The 17,925-nt window shown below is 39.9% G+C and overlaps 2 long non-coding RNA genes across 2 annotated transcripts in view; one reads left to right on the top strand and one right to left on the bottom strand.

Annotated features, from left to right (window-relative positions):
* Positions 1-17,925, top strand: part of LOC147580065 (uncharacterized) — a 247,858-nt gene that overhangs the window by 169,339 nt on the left and 60,594 nt on the right. The window lies entirely within an intron of this gene.
* Positions 1-17,925, bottom strand: part of LOC147580066 (uncharacterized) — a 54,023-nt gene that overhangs the window by 35,019 nt on the left and 1,079 nt on the right. The gene's annotated exons all lie outside the window — the stretch shown is intronic.

Here is a 17,925-nt window from a genome sequence, read left to right on the forward strand (position 1 = left end):
GGAAACAAAAGCAAAAATGAACTATTGGGACCTCATCCATATAAAAAGCTTCTGCACAGTGAAGGAAACAATCAGCAAAACTAAAAGGAAACCAACAGAATGGGAGAGGATATTTGCAAATGACATATTGGATAAAGGGTTAGTATCCAAAATCTGTAAAGAACTTATCAAACTCAACACCCAAAAACCAAATAACCCAGTGAAGAAGTGGGCAAAAGACATGAATAGACACTTCTCCAAAGAAGACATCCAGATGGCTAATAGACACATGAAAAAATGCTCAACATCACTCATCATCAGGGAAATACAAATCAAAACCACAATGAGATACCACCTCACACCTGTCAGAATGGCTAAAATTAACAACTCATTCAACAACAGATGTTGGCGAGGATGTGGAAAAAGATGAACCCTTTTGTGCTGCTGGTGGAAACGCAAACTGGTGCAGCCACTCTGGAAAACAATATGGAAGTTCCTAAAAAAAATAAAAAATAGAACTACCCTATAATCCATCAATTGCACTACTAGGTATTTATCCAAAGGATACAGGTATGCTGTTTCGAAGGGGCACATGGACCCCAATGTTTATAGCAACACTATAGACAATAGCCAAAGTATGGAAAGAGCCCAAATGTCCATCAATGGATGAATGGATAAAGAAGATGTGGTGTGTGTATATGTATGTGTATGTATGTGTGTCACACACACACATACATACACACACAAACACAATGGAGTATTACTCAGCAACCAAAATGAATGAAATCTTGCCATTTGCAAAACGTGGATGGAACTAGAGTGTATTATGCTAAGTGAAATTAGAGAAAAAAAAATCATATGACTTCACTTATATGTGGAATGTAAGATAAAAAACACATGAACATAAGGAAAGGGAAGCAAAAGTAACATAAAAATAGGAAGGGGCACAAAGTGTATGAGACTCTTCAATACAAAGAACAAACTGAGGGTTGCTGGAGGGGTTTTTGGGTGGGGTGAAGGGCTAAATGGGCAAGGGTCATTAAGGAGGACATTTGTTGGGATGAGCATTGGGTGCTATATGTAGGGGATGAATCACTGGATTCCTTTCCTGAAATCATTATTGCACTATATGCTAACTAACTTGGCTGTAAATTAAAACATAATAAATAGGAAAAGAAAAAAAGGAAGAAAGGAAGAAAAGAAGGAAGGAAGATAGAAAGGTCTTACAGTTTTGTATTCTCAAATGTAGTTTTAATTCAACTTTATTTTTGTATATGATTTGAAATAAGGATCTAATTTGTTTTTATGTGGAAAACGAATCATGCCATTGGTATTTATTGGCTAGTCTTTCCTTTCCTCCATAAACTTGTATAAGCTCACTCATGTCATTTCCCAAATTTTCATCCATCTGAAAGTTTGTTGCTGGGCTCTTTATGCTGTTCTATTGGTCTATTTGTCTATTTTATTTACCACAGCATTTTAGTAAGTCTTGATATACAGTAAGGCAAGTATTCCCATCTTTTTTTCTTCATCAAAATTGTTTTTGCTATTCTTGAAGTTTCATTCTTCCATTTGAATTCCACTTTAAAAAACCTATTGAAATTTTGATCAGAATTACATTGACTCCATAAAATGGGGTCAAATGGACATCTTCATGTTACCAAGCCTTTCCACACATATCTCCCCTCTTACTCAGATCTTCGTTTTATTCTTCAAAAAGATTTTATATGTTTCTCCATAAAGGTAGAATAAATTCTGGGGCACCCAGGTGGCTTAGTCGGTTGAGTGCCCAGTTGGCACATATCATGATCCCAGGGTTGTGGGATCAATCCCCACTTCGGGCTGTGCGCTGGGTGTGGAGACTATTGAGATTTTTCTCTCTCCTTCTCCCTCTGCCCCTCTTCCCCACTCATGCTTACTCTCTCTATATGTATATTTTTTAAAGAGAAAATTCTATGTTATTTTTATTCTTAGATATCTTAAAGATTTTATGAATGGTACCTTTTCTCTTTAATATTTTTAAGTGGTTATTATGTTGTAGGACATTACTGATTTTGCATGTTGATCTTACAGCTAGAAAACTGCTGACTTATTCTAATATCTTGTCATAGATTTTATGCATCGGCAAATATTGACTTTTTCTCTTCCTTATGAATTCTTACATCTTACCTCCACTTATTTTATTGTATTGATTAAAACCTCCAGTATAGTTGAATAGTAGGGGTGCCACAGGCATCCTTGTCTTATTACTAACTTCAATGGGAATATAGTTAGGATTCATTTTTAAATGCTATTTATTATAGATGTTTGTTAGGATTCTATATTGGGTTAATAAAATTCCCTTCTAGTCCTAGTCTGCTAAGAGGTTTTTTTTTCATCCTGAATAGATACTAAATTCTATAGAAAAAATGTTTTTGCTTCTATTGAAATGATCATATGGATTGCTCCTCTGATCTCCTAAGAAACTGGATTATGGTGATAAATTTTCTGTTGGTGAACATCCTTGTATTCTTGGGATACACTCTACATGGCCAAGATTTATTTTGTATATACTACTGCACCAGGACTGGTGAACAGCAGAGTCCTTATGTTGCAGTATACTGTATAGTGATGGCCTTCAGCGTCCCCTTCATACAGTAGCTTGGAAAAATATCAGAATTTAATTGCCATCAGATTTCAGTATGAAAAAAGGACTCATCTGCAGAAAATAATGGAATTAATGGTTAACCCTTTTATCTCTGAACATGGGATGAGATCAACTTCCAGCTGCTGTTCTCTATTTTGTATATACTATATACTATATACTGCTACTACAACTTTGGAATTTTTACATCTATGTTCCTCATTGAGACTGGTTGATAATTGTCCTTATCCTGGTTTAGAATTGATTATTTAAAAAACAAATGGTGAGGGAGTAGCTGGGTGGCTCAGTCAGTTAAGCATCTGACTTCAGCTCAGGTCATGATCTCATGGCTCATGAGTTAGAGTCCTGCTTCACATGAGCCCCACTTTGCTCTCCCTCTCTCTCCCTCTCTCTCACTGTCTCTCTCTTTCTGCCTCTCGTGGGATTCTCTCTCTCTCTCTCTCTCTTTCTCTCTCTGCCCCTCGCTCACTTATGCCATCTCTCTCTCAAAACAAACAAATGGAAGTTTAGCTTCCACTTAGAATGCACAAAGGCACAAGAAAACATCAATTCCCACCCTAGGAATGAAAAATAGATCATCTACAGAATCGTAACTTTCCTAGACTCCATCAGAAAGCTGAAGCAACCATGCAAACTGAATTCTGAAGACTGAGAAGACCCTCGAAAGAAACATGGGATACATGAACTGTTTCACTTTTGTTAAAGCAGGGGAGGAAGAGGTGGCTGCCATAAAAGTGGGTAGGAAGAAAGCAGCTAAAATGTTAATGAATTCCTTAAGGCCTAGTGTGGGCTAACATGCAGTTTAGAACAGGGTTTCTCAGCGTTAACACTATTGATATTTTGGGGAGGATAATTATTTGTTGTCAAAGGTTGTCCCAGGCATTGTGGAATATTTAGCAGCATTCCTGGCGTCTACCTCCTAGATGCCAATGGTACCCACTCCCCTAGTTGTGATAATCAAAAGTGTCTTCAGACATTACCAAATATCCCTTGGGGGCAAAATGCCCCTGATTGAGAGCCAGTGGTTTAGAACAGTAGACACCCAGACACAGGGTGTCTCACAAGCTCTTTTCCAAGGGCCTTCACCTAGTACTGATGTAAAGGACAGTGGCAGAGAGAACCCTAAATTAAAAAACAGAGATTGCCAGATCTCTGACAAAACAAGTATGTTGTCTACAAGAAACTCATTCTAAAAACAAGAAATGGTTTAAAAGTAAAAAGGTGGAAAAGGAAAATCATGCAAGCACTGCTCAAAAGAAAGCTGGAGGAGCTATATTAGTATTAAAAAAAAAAATAGACTTCAGAACAAAGCCAGGGATAAAGAGGAACATTACACAATGAAAAAGGGATCACATTAGCAAGAAGATGTAGCTGTCCTAAATGTGTATGCATCTAAAAACAGAACTTCAAAATAGATAAAGTAAAAACTGTTAGAATTAGAAGGAGAAATAGGATAATACGCATTTATAGTTGAAGACCTCAACACCCCTCTCTCAGTAATTGATAGAGCAAGTAAACAGAAAATCAATGAGGATATGGAAGACCTGAACAATACTATCAACTAACTTGACCTTGTTGACATATATAGAACACTCCGCTCAACAAGAGCAAAATATACATTTTTTTCCCCAAGCACACATGAAACATTCATCATGATAGACCATATCCTGGACCATAAGACAAATCCCAACACATTTAACAAGACTGAAATATTACAAGCATGTCCTCTGGCCTCCTCAACAGGATTAAGCTAGAAGTAAATAACAAAGATATTTGGAAAATCTCTAAACATCTTGAAATGAAACAATGCTCTGCTAAATACTCACACATCAACAGTGATTTACAAGAAATATTAGAAAAATTTTAATTGAATGAAAATGAAAACACAAATATGTCAAAATTGGGGGGATATAAATGAGTATCATAGTTCTCTCTCTCTTTCTCTCTCTCTCTGACTCCATCTCTTCTCTAAAACAGTTTCTATTTTTTTTTAAATGATCCATTTCTAGTTTGTAAAACACATCTCTAAAACCATCTCTCCTTTTATTGAGAGAGGACAGAAGACAGAGTTTGATTAACTATTGATTCCTTTTCTCTAATAATTTTTTATTTTTTCAAGTTTTCCTGATGCCGAATGATCTGTTTGTTCTTTCACTGATAAGGTTGCTCCTACATTTGCATTTTTAAGGGAAGGTTACAAGGGGAAGAGATGCACACTGTGGGGACTGAGGCATGCCTCTGTGGGATGAAGAAGAGGGGACTCCTGCCTTCTCTTGACAGCTTGGCTTTGGAAGTGATCCCTTTACCAAGAAAGCCTTGACCTGTTCTAGGTGACATGGAAGTCACCCACAGCCTTGACACACAATAGGTGGGGACCAACAATGAACACAGCTCACCAAATACTATTTGTACATTCTCTCTTTTCCTTGATCAGCTCTCCCCATAGGTTTTTCTATTTTATCAGTCATTTTCAAAGAACCAGCCCTGGTGCACCTGGGTGGCTCAGTGAGCTGAGCGTCTGATCCTTGATTTTGGCTTAGGTCGTGATCCCAGGGTGGGATCGAGCCCTGAGTTGGGCTCCTGTGCTGAGCGTGGAGCCTACTTGAGATTCTCTCTCTCCCTCTGCCCTTTTCCCCTTCCCCTGCTGCTCACATGCTCATGTGTGTTCTCCCTCTCTCTCTCTCTCCAAAAAAAAAAAAAAAAAAGAACCAGCTCTCAGTTTTGCCAATTATCTCTACAGTTTTTTTCTTTTTTTTTTTTAATTTTTTTTTTGAGAGAGAGAGAAAGAGAGCATGAGCAGGGGTGGGGCAGAGAATCCAAAGCAGGCTCCAGGTTCTTAGCTGTCAGCACGGAGCCTGATGCGGGGCTCCAGCTCACGAACTGTGAGATCATGACCTGAGCTGAAGTCGGACGCCTAACCGACTGAGCCACCCAGGTGCCCCTCGACAGTTTTTCCATTCTATAGAGATGGGAGGATGATGGTGTGGTTCGGTGTAGTTGTTGTTTGGTTTGGTGGTTGGTTCGTTCTCAGTCTCCCTCCCACTCCCCTCCACCAGCCTCTGGGTTTCCCTCCAGTGGCAACCAGTGTTACCAGTTAGTTTTTTACCTATCATTTCAGCAAGATTTTGTGCATGTATGAGCAGCTATGGACATTTATAAATCGTACTTGTGTAGCTGTAACTCCTTATTATAAAAGAGTGGCATATTGTGCACACTGTCCTGTCCATTACTTTCTTCATTTAATGATACATACTGGAGATGATTATGAATCACTACATACCGAGGGTCCTCATTCTTTTTTTTTTTTATAAAATTTTTTTTAACATTTATTTACTATTGAGGGACAGAGAGACACAGAGCATGAACAGGGAAGGGAAGGGACAGAGAGAGGGGGAGAATCTGAAGCAGGCTCCAGGCTCTGAGCTGTCAGCACAGAGCCCCACGTGGGGCTCGAACTCACAAACTGCAAGATCATGACCTGAGCTGAAGTTGGATGCTTAACCGACTGAGCCACCCAGGCACCCCGGTCCTCATTCTTTAAAAAAAATTTTTTAATGTTTATTTATTTTTGAGGGAGAGAGAGACAGAGTGTGAACAGGGGAGGGGTGGAGAGAGAGGGAGACACATAATCCGAAGCAGGCTCCAGGCTCCGAGCTGTCAGTACAGAGCCCGATACAGGGCTGGAACCCCTGAACCATGAGATCATAACCTGAGCCTAAGTCGGATACTTAACTGACTGAACCACCCAGGCGCCCCCTTGTTCTTATTAATAGTTACACACAGTATTTGTATTTTATGACTGTTCATTAAATTGTAATCAATCTTTCATTTTTATAAATAGTATAATTAATAGCCTTTTTCATACATCATTTTATTTGTATCTGTAGAATAAATTAGGAGAAGTGGAATTGATAGGTCAAGAGGAATATTCTGATATTATTTTATTCCATATTGCCAAATTGTCATCCACAGATGTTGTATTGATTTTCCCTGCTGCTTGCCACGTGTGAGGGGAACTGTGTCATCACACCCTAAACACTGGCTAAACCAGTGTTGAGTCAACTTATTGGATCTTTACCAATCTGATCATTTAAAAATGGTGAAGGTGATTAAGAGGTTCAAACTTCCAGTTACAAAATAAATCACGGGGATGAAAAGTACAGCATAGGGAATAAAGTCAATAGCATTCCAATAACATAATGTGGTGCCAGATAGTAACCACACCCATCATAGTGAGCTCTGCATAATCTACAGAATCATGGAGTCACTCTGTTGTACACATGAAACTAATAAAATGTTGTATGTCAACTATACTTCAATAATAAAATGTTTTCATAAATAAATGAAATAGAAATGGTATTTCAGCATAGTTTGAAACTACATTTCCGCACTGCTGAAATGGAGCATTTTCTGTGAACATCTATTCATATCCCTTCCCCATTTTTTTTCTAAGAGTTTCTGTCTTTTCTTATTAATTTGTAGAAGTTCTTTATGCATTAGGAAAATAAGGCCTTAGCCTATCCGATGAGTTGCAAATACTTTTCTCCAGTTTGTTATTTGTATTTTAAAGTTACTTACAAATAAATAAAGACCTCTTGGTGGAGTCCTCCCTATATAATTATGTACTATCATTTCTTATTCTCATTAATTCTTTATTGTCTTGAATTTTATATGGTCTGACTTATATAATGTTGCTACTCTAGCTTCCTTCGGTTAATAATGGACCACTATATCTTTTCCGCCCTTATATTTACAACCTTTGCAACCACTTTTTTCACTCAGCTTCTTGTCATCAGCATACAACTGGATTTTGTATTGCTTTATTTCATCCAATCTGCTAGTCTGAATAGATTAGTTTACTTGCTTGTGATTATCGATAAATTTGGACTTATTTCAGCCATATGTTACTGTGTTTTCTCTCATCTATATTAATTTCCTAAGGTTGCTAGAACAAATTGCTACAAAATGGGGTGAACTTAAAAAAACAGAAATTTTTTTGTCACAGTTCTAGAGGCCAGAAGTCTGAAATCCAGGTGTCGGCAGGGCTGAGTTCCCTCCTGAAGCTCCGGAGGAGATTCTGTCCCTTGCCTCATCCAGCCTCTGTGGCTATCGGCATTCCTCGGCTGGCAGGTGCATCACTCCAATCTCTGCCTCTGTCTTCATATGACCAGCATTCCACTCCCTACATTTAATTTGGATTTAGGGCCCACCCAGATAACTGATGATCTCATCTAGGGATCCTTAGCTTCATTTCATGTGCAAAGACTTTTTTTCCAAATGAGGTCACATTCACAAATTCCAGGGATTAGGATGTGAACATATTTTTAAGGGGCTCAACCCACTGTACACCATCTTTATTCCTTATTCTTCTGTTATTCCCCCTCTTTCCTTGACTGTCAGATTGATAAAGATTTATCTTTTTACCTCTAGTTGTTCAGAAAGTATTAGATATTTACATTAATTTCGATAAGTATCCTTAAATTTTAACATGCATATAGTGATAAAACTTTTTTTACCTTTTTTTTTTTTGAGTGAGAGAGATAGAGCCCTGTGCACATTCACATGAGAAAGAGAGAGAAAAGAGAGAGAGAAAGAGAGAGGGGGTGGGCAGGGGGAGAGAGAGAATCTTAAGCAGGCTCCAAGCCCAACCTGGCCCTTGACTCGGAGCTCATTGCCACGACTCTAGGATCATGACCCTGGGATCATGACCTGAGCCAAAATTGAGAGTCAGATGCTCAACTGACTGAGCCACTGAGGTGCCCCTTTTTTTAAACTATTTTTTTAGTCATAAAATTTTCTAATAAATTCTGTGGTTTTTTGGTATTTCCATTCTTTCACAGAAAAGATCCCCCAAATTAGCATACTTTTATTTCCCACTGAATAAACCTGAACCCAGTCTTTTTTGGTATTTTTTAAATGTTTATTTTTTATTTGTTTTTGAGAGAGTGAGAGGAGGAGAGAGACAGAGAGAGGGAGAAAGAGAATCCCACACAGGCTCTGTACTGTCAGCTCAGAGCCCAATGTGGGGCTCAAACTCGTGAACTGTTAGATCGTGACCTGAGCTGAAATCAAGAGTCCGATGCTTAACTGAGCCACCCAGGCACCCCTCTTTTTTGTTATTTTGCCTAGAAATGGTGTCCAAAAATTTCAATACCCAATTAATAAACTTTGAGCACCCATCTGCAATATTTACTTCTTCATTCATTTATTTATAAATTATAGACACACGTCACTTTCCAATGTATTATGTAAATTGTACAATATATATGAAAAGATAAAAATAGATAAATATATAAAGATGAAAAATTCTGATATTTTCTTTCTGAGCACAAAAAGATTACCTTGCTAACCCTCTGGGACACATGCACCCTATTTTGGACACTACTTGTATGGAGATTCTTTTCACTTTCAAAATAACACACCAAATATGTTAAGAAATTTACTGTCAATTTAGAATTACATTTATGAAAGTGTTTTACAAAACTCAATAATTCCATTGCTTCTTGCTTCCTACATCTTCCCTCTTAGTTTACTTTCATTTAGTAAGTTAGGCTTCCACTTGTCCAGTAGATGTATTTTGAGTCTTTTAGTCTATTTTTGTCTTCTTTTCTTTTTTCCTCTCTATGCTACAGCACCTTCTTTAAAAAATTTTTCTTAATCTTTATTTTAAGTAAGCTCCATGCCCAATGTGGGGTTTGAACTCATGACCCTGAGATCAAGAGTTGCATGCTCTAGGTGCACCTGGGTGGCTCAGGGGGTTAAGCGTCCAACTTCGGCTCAGGTCATGATCTTGCAGCTCATGAGTTCGAGCCCCACTTCAGGCTCTGTGCTGATAGCTCAGAGCCTGGAGACTGCTTCAGGTTCTGTGTGTCCCTCTCTCTCTGCTCCTCCCCTGCTTGTTCTCTGTCTCTCTGTCTGTCTCTCTCTCTCTCTCAAAAAATAAACAGGCATTTTAAAAAATTAAAAAAATAAAATAAAAAAGAATTGCATGCTGTATCAACTGAGCCAGCCAGGAGCCCCTCTGTGCTACAACATTTCCCATAGTGTCTTCCAATCCACTTATTCTCCTTTGACTTTTAATTTGCAACTATTATTTCTTTTTTCTAATTCTACTTTCAATATAGTAGTATAACGAAATGATTAAGCACAATGGAATCAGACAGCTGCTCTGTTTTGAATCCTTGCTCCACCCATAAAACCCTGTGAGGACTTGGGCAAGTCATTTCACTGCCATTTCCTCATCTGTGTATGATAACAACACTTTTCCCACTTCATGGGCTTATTGTTAATTGAATGAGATTTGATAGCTTAGTATATTTAGAGTCTGGATTTGTGCCTGGTACTTATGACGTGCTCCTTAAAATTTATTTCCATTTCTCATTTTGCTGAATTGAAGTCAGAGACTGTCGTTGACTCTCTCTCTGGCAGAAAATTTGTCTGGAGCTTGACATCGTAAAACATTCTGTGCGTACATTTTTGAACCTTTGTTTTGTAGCGTGAAGAGCCACAAACAAAGCCAGGACCAGCTCTTCCTCTGAGGACTAAAAAAACTGGACAAATTATTTTTAATGTATTTTAAAGTTTCAGAAAGCCATCAAAAACTACTGGGCTCAAATCCTCGGGGTCAATAGGACAGTGGGTAAATAAAGCATGGAGTGTATACATAAAATGGAAAATTATGCAGTGTTAAAATGGAGCAACTAGATCCATATGTATCAGCATGGATAAATTCAAAACCATTAAGTGAAAAGTACAAGATGCAAAATATCATATGGGGTCTGATACTGATTATGCAAAACACCACACATATTGTATGCGTTTTCTGTGAGTACAAGTAGTTGAATAAAAAAAAATGTTTTAAGTCTGGAAGGAAAAACTAAGTTTATGAGTGTGATCAACTTGGGTATGAGGGAGAGGGGTTGGAGGGTAGGAGGGTAGTCAAAGTGGCTTTAGTGTGGCTGGATAAACACAATGTGGTAAATATGTACAGTGGAATATCATCCAGCCTAAAAAGGAAGGAAATTCTGACATTGACAACAACATGGATGAACCTTAAGGACATCATGCTAAGTGAAATAAGCCAGTCACAAAAAGACAAACACTGTATGATTCCACTAATATGAGGTACTTAGAGGAGTCAACTTCGTAAAGACAGAAAGTAGAATGGTGGTTGCCAGGGCTAGAGTAGGGAGTATGGGAGTTATTTAACGGGTATAGTGTTTGAGTTTTACAAGATGAAAGGAGTTCTGGAGGGGTGCCTGGGTGGCTCAGTGGGTTAAGCATTGGACTTTGACTTGCATCATGATCGGATCCTCTGTCCTCTTCTCTCTCTACCCACCCCTCTTGTGCACTCACTCTCTCTCTCAAAAATAAAGAAACATTTAAAAAAATGTTTAAAAACCTAAGAAAAAAAGGGACTTTAGTGGTATTTATAATGCCTTAGCTTTTAAAAAACTAAAAAAAAAAATTTACAACACTAAAATGAAAATAGAATAAGACAAATAATTATGTTACACTTAGTTAATCTGTAAAGTACTGTTAGAAGCAGAAAAGAGGGGGGTGCCTGGGTGGCTCAGTTGGTTGAGTGTCCAACTTCATCTCAGGTCATGATCTCGCAGTATATGGGTTCAAGCTCTGCATTGGGCTCTGTGCTGACAGCTCAGAGCCTGGACCCTGCTTCAGATTCTGTGTCTCCCTCTCTCTCCCCTTCACACTCTGTCTTTCTCAAAAATAAATAATAAAAACATTTTTTAAAAAAAAGCAGAAGCAGAAAAGAGGGATGACAAACTGAGCCTTGGGGGGTAAGTCAGGCTCTCCACAGCCACTGTCTACCACTAGGATACCTCCGGGGCCACAGGGAGATTCATCATGTGCTGAAGTCTGATGGTTAATAACAGCTCCTGGAGTGCCTGGATGTCCCAGTTGGTTAAGTGTCAGACTCTTGATTTCGGCTCAGGTCCTGATCTCACGGTTGTGAGATCGAGCCCTGTGTTGAGCTCTGCACTGACAGCATGGAGCCTGCTTGGGATTCTCTCTCTCTCCATCTCTCTCTGCCCCTTCTCCACTCATTCTCTCTCAAAAATAAGTAAATAAACACTTTTAAAGAGTGCTACACTTATGGGGGCTTGTTGTGGTCCTTCTTTTGTGTGTATCCAATTAATGGATGTGGCTTTAGGTGTGTTATCTCAATTAATTCTCATGGCAGCCTTTTGAATTACGTACTGTTGTTATTCTCATTTGACAGATAAAAAATCTAAAGCTCAGTGAGGGTAAATGATTTGCCAAAGTGACAAAACAAGTGAGCAGTGGAGCTATGATTTGTATCCAGGCAGATCTGACCTCAGAGCTCAGACCCTTAACCATGCTGCTGTGAAGTGTGTTTTCTAGCAAGCAAAAGTAAAATGTCCACACACATATCATGGTGGTAGGGTGTAATCCAAAGCAATCGCTATGTTAAGAGCATGTGGAATATTTTGTTCATTAACATAACTGTGTCTTTACAACCAAAAAGATAAAACTTGCAGATGACTGCCCTCTGAGATTTAAACCAGTGAAAAGAAATCTTTAATGGATGAGAGTAGCTATCTAAAGAATTCACCTTAAGGAACAGATCAAAGTCGGAAGAGACAAGTCAATGCCAAACTTCAATCAAGATGTCTAGAGTGAAGTCACATGAAGGCATAATTGATGAGAGCGATTTGGATTTTAAAATGTTTATATTCTTTGATGTGGTGATTCTACTTTTTGGAATCTATACTAGGGGCATAATGCCACATAACTAAAGAGTTTTAACCATAAATATATTCAGCAGAAAATGAATTTTAATAGTAAAAATGAAAATCAATCTAAATATCCAACACTAGTGAAATAGTTAGCAAAAAGGAAGGGGCGCCTGGGTGGCGCAGTCGGTTAAGCGTCCGACTTCAGCCAGGTCAGGATCTCGCGGTCCATGAGTTCGAGCCCCGCATCAGGCTCTGGGCTGATGGCTCAGAGCCTGGAGCCTGTTTCCGATTCTGTGTCTCCCTCTCTCTCTGCCCCTCCCCCGTTCATGCTCTGTCTCTCTCTGTCCCAAAAATAAATAAACGTTGAAAAAAAAAATTAAAAAAAAAAAAAAAAAAGGAATCCCATACAATGGAAATTGTGAGACATACACACACACACACACACACACACACACACACACACACAGAATTTGTGATTGTTTACTAATTTTATACGTACAAAGACAAATTGCATGAGGAAATCCAGTCAGTGTGCTATATAGAGACAGGGTTACCTTCCTGCTACAAATACAAAGAGATACTGAATAGTGTATAACATTATTAGTTGAGGAATAAAATGAAGGAAATAATAAAAGGAAATTTTATTATAAAATAATAAGAAATTCTCAAGTCCCAGAAAAAAATAAGGAACCCAAAGCGAGTGTGGTAAGAAAGATGAAGAAACTAGGGCAGTCAGTGGAGTATAGACCTGGCGATAGACCCTTAGGGTCTACGGCCTGGGGTTTTAATATTCACATGGGGATGGAGATGAAGTCTCAGGTCCATGAAAGGTAGGGACCTTGTCTTGGCTGGATTGATTCCCTCTAAAACATAGGCTAAAGCAAAGATGAAAGAGCTAGAGCCTTACTTGGTGTTATTAGTCAAGGTTCTCCCAAGAACAACCAGTAGGATGTATATTTATATAGGAAGTGACTTATTTTAAGGAACTGGCTCATGCAGGGTGCCTGAGTGGCTCAGTGAGTTGGGCGTCTGACTCTTGATTTCAGCTCGGGTCATGATTCCAAGCTCTGCATCAGGCTCCATGCTGAGCATGTAGACTGCTTGAGATTCTCTCTCTCTTCCTGTGTCCCTTTCCCCTGCTCACACTCTCTCTCTCTAAAATAAACTAACTGGGGCTCCAGGGTGGCTCAGTCAGTTGAGCGACCAACTTCGGCTCAGGTCATGATCTCACGGTTTGTGAGTTTGAGCCCCGCGTCGGGCTTTGTGCTGACATCTCAGAGCCTGGGGCCTGCTTCTGATTCTGTGTCTCCCTCTCTCTCTGCCCCTTCCCCACTCATACTCTGTCTCTCTCTGTCTCAGAAATAAATAAACATTAAAAAAATTAAAAAATAAAAAATAAAATAACTAACTAAATACATAAGTAAATAAAAAGGAATTGGCTCATGCAATTGTGGGGCTAACAAGTCCAAAATCTGCAGGGTGGGCCAGCAGGCTGGAGGCCAGGGACATCTTGATATTACATTTGACATTCGAAAGCTATCTGCTATAGAATTTTCTTTTGCTTAGAGGAAGTCATCTTTTTGTCCTCATCAGGCCTATAGTTGTTTAGACAAAACCCACCCACATATGGGGAATGATGTGCTTTACCCAAAGTCCACTCGGTCAAATGTTCATTTCATCCAAAAATCACCCTCACAGAAACATTCAGAAAAATGTGTGACCACATATCTGGGCACCATGGCCCAGACAAATTGACACATAAAATTAACCATTCCACTTGGGAAGTACAAGGAAGGCAGCAAAGATGAGGAAAGGGGAAGTGAAGCAAAAAAGACATGAGGAAGTGTGAAATGGTACGTTGTCATTCTGGCTGACACTTCATGAGAAGCCTCCAAGATCACAGCAGGTTACTCAGCAAGCGTGTCTGGTTGGCAGATGGTTCTGCTCCAAACAGGCTGCAGAGAGAAATGGCACTTTGGAATAGGCCACGGGAGGGAGGAGGACGGGGAATTTATCTGCCAATCTCTCATCTCCTGTTTTCCATTAGTAGACTCAGTCCACAGGAAGTTAACTTCCCAGCACTTCCACGGGTTGCCAAGTGGCCTTTTCTGTAGCAAGAATCAATGTGGCATTTCACCTAAGTCTAGAAGTTGTGGGAGGAGCCAGAAACTCTGGGTTCATGGCTGTTTGGCCTAGCTGCATGATGGAGGTCAAGGTGAAGGACTTAGTGTTCCCAGAGAGAGTGATGATCAACCTCTGGTAGTGTCAACAGAGTCATGGAGGCTATTAGTGCTGAGGAAATCTAAGGATGAACATAGATTTGCATCAGATACAACCCACTTCTCCTACCACTCCAATCTACTCATTCTCCATTGTATTGACTCCTATACTATATTATTGTAGGGATTTCATTTCTCGTGAGTACAAGATATCCTATTCCTTGCCCTAGAGGGAGGTCTGGGTCTGAATCAGAGTCCCTCAAAGTGGTTCCTAGTTGCAAACTCCTGGAAAAATTCAGAAACAAGAGTACTTGTTATTGTAAGCTGGTCCCTGGTCGTATCTGATTTTCATCATCTCTCTCTTCCACACCCATTCTAAATTTCCCTCCTCCCCTGACAGCATTTAGGCTGGTGCAAGTTGATTGAGACCTTTTGGCCCTTTATTTTCCCTGCCTTTGGTGGGTTGTGGTTTCTGCATTCCCATGATTATTACAGGACATAGAAGTACTAAGAGACACCCAAATAAAGGCCCTGAGTTCTGGAAATTCTCTTTACTATCCCCTTGTGTAGCAATAACCCTAGTTCCTCATGCTAATCAGGATTGATTACCCAACCAGTGCAATAAGTCTTTCCTTTGCTTCCTGGTTCACTGTGGCCAGATAGAAAACTGGCCAGATGATATCTACCACTCCTAATTTGGGGGACCCATTTCTCTACCAAAGGTCACATTCTAGTCGCATGACTTCACACAGCTACATCTTCTGGGTTCTAGTAACTGTTTCATGTCTGCCCCTTTATTGTTGGCAGAATAATGGCTCCCAAGGATGTCCCCATCCTAATTCCCAGAACCTGTGAATATGTTAGGTTGTATGGCAAGGGGAGAATTAAGTTTGAAGATGGAATTAAGGTTGTCAACCACCTGACTTTCAAATAAGGGGAATTATTCTGAATTATCCAGTTTGGCCCTATGTAATCACAAGCGTCCTTTAAATGTGGAGGAAGGACTCATAAGAGTCAGAAGTGGAGAGATGGCATCATTAGAAACACTTGACCAGCCACTGCTGGTTTTGAAGATGGAAGGGGGCTATGGACCAAAGAATACAGATAGCGTCTAGAAGAAGCTGCTACAAAAGGCAAGGAAACTACCCTTCCCTAGAATCTCCAGAAAGAAACATGGCCCTAGAGTTTGATCCAGTGAGACCCATTTTAGACTTCTGACCCCCTAGAACTGTAAGAGAATAAATTTGTGCTGTTTCCAGCTACCAGATTTGTGGTAATTTGTTACAGCACTGATGGGAAATCAATAAACCCCTTCAGACTTACAGGAGACAATGGTTTCCACCATCACAGGCCCCAGGGCACTGCACCATCCTACTTGGTTTCTTAAACCCCACCATACCTTTGAAGGGAGTTTAATAAAAGGAGTATTTACAATTACCCAGTTTGAGTTGTTACTCATTTCCTGCTAAGGCTCTAAACCGATACAGAGCCCAAAGCATCATTTCGGGATGTAAGTGTCCTCAGCCATGGGGAGGGAGAATAGACTTGTCTAAAGAATTCAAGACACAGCTAATTAAAGTTCTTGCCGAGGTGTCCTAAAGCACCAGTGAAGAGCGCAGCCCTAGGTGACCAATGAATCTAAATGCAGACTCATTCACCTCTCTCCTCCAACTCTCCCCATCTCCCTTCCTGCTGTCCCCAGAACAGAACCTGGACTAGAAACTGGGAGTTCTGGTTTATAATCTGATCTTTGCCATTGAGTGTCTTTGGGCAGAGCAGCTAATTTCTCTGGGTCGTGATTGCTTCTTGTGTTGAAGAGCACTACCCCCTCAGCAAGCTGTTCTGTCTCAGCAAGGCACTATTAGTCTGTAAAATCTAATACTACCCTAAACATTCAAGCCTTCCCTCATGTGATCCACAGGACTTCAGGTTCCTCTGGGTTGCATTCAACTCAAACTCCCATAAAGAGCTCAGGAACCCTTACACAGCAGGCTCCTGCCTCCCTCTCTGATCTAACCTAACCTCCGGCCACATACCACACGCCTCACTCCCCACACCTCAGTCTCAGGGGCCTTCCTTCAATTCCCAAATCCTGCCAAGCCCTTGACTTTGCTCTTCCTTCTGTCTGGAACACTCTTCTCACCAGGGCTGGCTCTTTCTCATCATTTAGATCTCCGTTCCCACATCACCTCCTCAGAGACATTTCCTTGACCATCCCATGTCATGTTGTCTCCACTTCCTGATACTTCTACGACATTGCCCTGTTGAGAAATAATGGCTGAGGGTTTCCAGAATTAACAGAATACACCAAATATTAAGGAACATAATTAAAGACAATCCTCACCTTGGCTGGAGACATCAGAGTTTTATCACAAAACATCAAAGAAAAAGAATAACTTGAAAGAACTTCAGAAGTATTACTTCAGCAGAAAAGAAAATGAGCCAGAAAGGAAGAATAGGCTGTGAGAAGCAGTAGTGGCCAAGAGTGATAAAACATGTTGGCAAATCTAATCCTTGATTGATGGTAAATCCTAACTATTGAGAGGTTAAAAGCATAGAGGTATTAAAATACCAGAGGCCTACAATAAGGAAGTCAGAAAAAATTGCAGAGGGAAAATAAGGTATTCTATGTCTTTAGTTGAGGAGCAGGATCACCCCTTTAATGAACTTTTGACTTATATAGAAAAATAGAATTAAGTATGGGTGTTAAAAAAAAGTTTCAGGGTGCCTGGGTGGCTCAGTTGGTTAAGTGTTTGACTTCGGCTCAGGTCATGATCTCACAGCTCATTAGTTTGAGCCCCACATCGGGCTCTGTGCTGACAGCTCAGAGCCTGGAGCCTGCTTTGGATTCTGTGTCTCCCCCTCTCTCTGTCTGCCCCTCCCCTGCTTGTGCTCTGTCTCTCTGTCTCTTAAAAATAAATAAAAACAATTAAAAAAATTTCACCGAGTCCCAAAAATAGATGTAGAAATACCATGTAGTACTTATAACCAACGAAAGAACCAAAGAAACTTCATTAATCCAACAAAAGGCAAGATAGGAGAAAAGAAATGGGGAGGAAAACCTTGGTAAAGGAGAAATATGTCCAAATACATACAACAGGAATTGCAAAAAAAAAAAAAAAAAAAAAAGTGCCAACTAAACTTATTTTTTTAAAAAAATGGGGTGCCTCAGGTCGACTTTTTTTAATCCAAATAAATACTGTTTGAAAAGGCACACCATTTATTCTTTTGGCTTCACTGTGACCTCTCTGGGAATGGCCCCTGTGGAAACTACACCTTGGCCAGCACCTGCAGCAACAGTTAATGGCAGTAAGCCCAATGCTAGTGGAGGTCAGGACAGGAAATGAGAATGACCCACAAA

This window comes from Puma concolor, chromosome B3 (genome assembly GCF_028749965.1).
Source record: "Puma concolor isolate L17-30 chromosome B3, mPumCon1.1.hap2, whole genome shotgun sequence".
Lineage (NCBI taxonomy): Eukaryota > Metazoa > Chordata > Mammalia > Carnivora > Felidae > Puma > Puma concolor.